The 3,817-nt window shown below is 33.7% G+C and overlaps 1 protein-coding gene across 3 annotated transcripts in view; it reads left to right on the forward strand.

Moving 5' to 3' along the window:
* Positions 1-3,817, forward strand: part of TINAG (tubulointerstitial nephritis antigen) — a 76,429-nt gene that overhangs the window by 71,281 nt on the left and 1,331 nt on the right. The gene's annotated exons all lie outside the window — the stretch shown is intronic.

A 3,817-nucleotide genomic window follows, 5' to 3' on the forward strand; every position in this document is an offset into this window, starting at 1 on the left:
CATTTTTCTCATTAAAATAAAGTTTGAAGTAGCCAATAATATTAATGTTAAAGAGTTAAAATTAATTTGTGAAAGCTATGTTATTTGAATACCTACAATTAAGTTTCTGAATGAGATTTTCATTAAGTGAATTTGAATAGTTATTCAATAGTATAATAATATAGTATTTAAAGACAAAAACAAGTTTTTTGATTAATATATTTATCTCACAACAGTTCTTAGCATATATAGCGTCTGAGCAATTGTTGAGTAAATATGAATATGAATGTTAAGTGCAAAGGAAAACTGTGATTCTCTTATCTTTAACCTCATCATTTCCATCCTAGAGCCCCATGGGTAGCTCTCTCTCTCTCTCGCGCACACACACACACACACACACACAAAATGCATACACACTCACTCACACTCATATATTCAAAACATGTACACTATCCTTTTAAACTACTTTTGTTGTTGTTACTACCAATTTTGAACTTACTACTTATCAACATATTTTAAAGAAAAGTTTATTCCATGGGTAAAAGGGCAGGATTTCCTTTTAATATGATTCTTTGGGATAAATTGTTTAACATAAGTTGTAAGGATATAAGAATCAGACTGAAAATTTATCATATTTTGTTTTATTAAAAATGCTCTGACTTTTTCCTCTACTAAACTGTATATATATTTATTTTGGGCCAGAATCATACCTGCCTTATTTACCAATGTATCTAAAAAACAAAGCAAAGTTACTGGTACATAGTAGGAACATAAACAATATTTGTTTAATGAGTGAATGAATAACATTAATCTATGCATTCAATCAAGTCACTGAAATTATTTACTTTTGCATAAAATTTAACATTGCTTTAATTAAGTTATAAAATATTTAATAAAGTTGAACTGTTTTGTCAAGAATTGTGAAGAGCCTGAGATGTTGTCCCAGTGGTATTAGGCACTTGGGTCAGAAGAAAAGAGTTCCTATTGGTACAACAAAATCAGCAGCCAGATGTCACAGCATTAGTTCTCCACCCTTGAGTCTTGTGGGTGCTGTGATAGAGCCTAAGAGCCAATGGGATTTTTCTATAGAGGTAGCAGTTTACACTCCATAAATGAACGACAGAAAACAATGGATTTTCTCCATTTATATAGAGGAGAGAGACAAGCAACCTCCTCCTTTCCTAGAAGGAAAGGAAACACACACAGACACATATCCTTTTATTCCATTAAGATGAGCTGGAAAAAGTACCTTGTTCTTACCTTTGCCCTTAGGAATATAAATATGTCTTTTCAAGGGCCAGATAAATACCAGATAATGTCTTCAAAAGATGGGTTTCATCCTTTTTGACAGGTAAACACCAAGGGAGAATATGTTCCAATACTCTCGGCACCCTGGCTCTTAGTTTAGGACCTTGTCTGGTCTCTAACATGTTGGCCCTCTTGGGGAGATAAGAGAAATTTTATTATCCTTTGGAATCAGATCACTTACCTAGACAAATGTCTAATTTGTCTAATTCTCAGTGTATGTGAATATAAAGTATTCTGGGAGAAATGAAAGTAAACATTGCCCATCTTTATGTCATATGTATAATTTGTGTGTCAGGAGACTAAGTTTGAAGTAAGTTTAATGTGCATAAAGTGATGATTTTATATACATTAAGTATTGGAAAAGCTTACCAAAATAAGGTTTGTTAACACATCCATCACCTTATATAGTTATCATTTTTGTGTGTATGGTGAGATGATTTAAGATAAATTCTCTTGCCGTCTTTCAAGGTTTCAATTCATTACTTTTAACTATAATCATGCTGTATATTAAATCCTCAGAATTTATTCATCTTATAACTAGAAGTTTGTACCTCTTGACTAACATTTCCCCAACAAATTGGATAACCTAGATGAAATAGATAAGCTCCTAGAAACATACAATATAGCAACACTGAATCATGAAGAAATAGAAAATCTTAACAGAACAATGAATAAGAACTTGAGTCAGTATTCAAAAGCTTTCTAATAAAGAAAAGCCCAGCCGAAACCAGTTTGGCTCAGTGGATAGAGCGTCGGCCTGCGGACTGAAAGGTCCCAGGTTCGATTCCAGTCAAGGGCATATACTTTGGTTGCGGGCACATCCCCAGTGGGGAGTGTGCAGGAGGCAGCTGGTTGATGTTTCTCTCTCATCGATGTTTCTAACTCTCTATCTCTCTCCTTTCCTCTCTGTAAAAACTCAATAAAATATATTTTAAGAAAATAAAAAATAAAGAAAAGCCCAAGTTGAAATGGTTTCACTGGTAAATTCTACCACAAACAATAAATGAATAATTAATGCCAACTCTTCTCAAATTCTTCCCCCCAAAATTGAAGAGCAGGGCACACTCCAAAATTTCTTTTATGAGGCCGGTATTAACCTGATACAAGGCTAGATAAGAATACTATAAAAAAAAAAGAAAACTATAGGCCATCATCCTTGATGATCATAGATGTAAAAATTATCAGCAAAATACTAGCAAATTGACTTCAACAGTACATTAAAAGGATCATATATCATGATCAAGTTAGATTTATCTGTGAAATACAAAGATAGTTCAAATGCAAATCAATGAATGTAATACACCATACTACCAAGACAAAAGATAAAATTCATATAAATTCATATGATCATTCGGTACAACAAAGCATTCGACAAAATTCAACAAACATCCTTTATAATAAAAATACTCAGAAAATTGGGTCTAGAAAAAACATACCTTCACACAATAAAGGCCATATGCGACAAACCCACAGTAAACACTGGATTCAATGATGAAAGATTGAAAGCTTTCATGCTAAGATCAGGAACAAAGCAAGGATGTCTACTCTTCTAGTCAATATAGGGCTGGAAGTCCTAACAGAGCAATCAGCCAAGGAAAAGAAATTAAAAGCATCCAAATTTGAAAGGAAGAAGGGAAGCTCTCTGTTTGCAAATAATATGATCTTATATACAGGAAACCCTAAAGACTTCATTGAAATCTATTAGAACTAATAAATAAGTTCAGTAAAGTTGCAGGATACAAAATAAACACAAAAATCAGTTGCATTTCTACACATTAAGAACAAACTATCTAAAAAAGAGACACTAAAAATTCCTATTACAATAGTATAAACAGATACTTAGGCTCTGTGGATACTTAGATATTTTCCACAGAAATTGATAAAACAATCCTAAAATTCATACAAAAGTTTCCAATCTTAAAAGAAATTATGAAAATCAGATTTTTTTTAAAGTCGACAATTTTGATGCTGAGTAAACCTGCCCTCTCTTACGTGGTAGTAAACAGTAAAAAACTCACTGCAACAATATATGCCTTGAGAATATCACTGTAGATCACATCCCAGAAAATTTTCCATCTTAGGCTCAGTGTAGGTGAATGTGAGGCAAGTGTAGAGGCTCTTGTTGTGAAATCTCTAATTTACCAGCCCATGAGCAGTTGCAGCTATTATCCGACTGGGCTTTTCTGTTGCATTCAGTTGTGGTCAGCTGACTCCCTTCTGTGTGCCCTTTTCGCTTTCATGTTGCTCTTTATACACCGCGTTGATGTGTTTTGCTTTCCTATGCACGCACTCCCTCAAGCTCTAAACCCAAGAGTCATTCTGGACCTATCCCAACTCCCTTGCTAACATCCTCACATTTTAAAAATTAAAAAAAAAATGAAAGAACATTTCTAATTCCTAATGGCTTCACTTTCTGAACATCTCTCTTTCTCTTCCTATTTTCCCTGCCTCTGCTAAGCCTTCCAACTTAATTATGACAAGCTTACTAGCTAGTTTCCCTTCCTCTTGTGTCTAGCTTCTTAAATCCATC

The sequence above is a fragment of the Myotis davidii genome, unplaced genomic scaffold, assembly GCF_000327345.1.
Source record: "Myotis davidii unplaced genomic scaffold, ASM32734v1 scaffold313, whole genome shotgun sequence".
Taxonomy (NCBI): Eukaryota; Metazoa; Chordata; class Mammalia; order Chiroptera; family Vespertilionidae; genus Myotis; species Myotis davidii.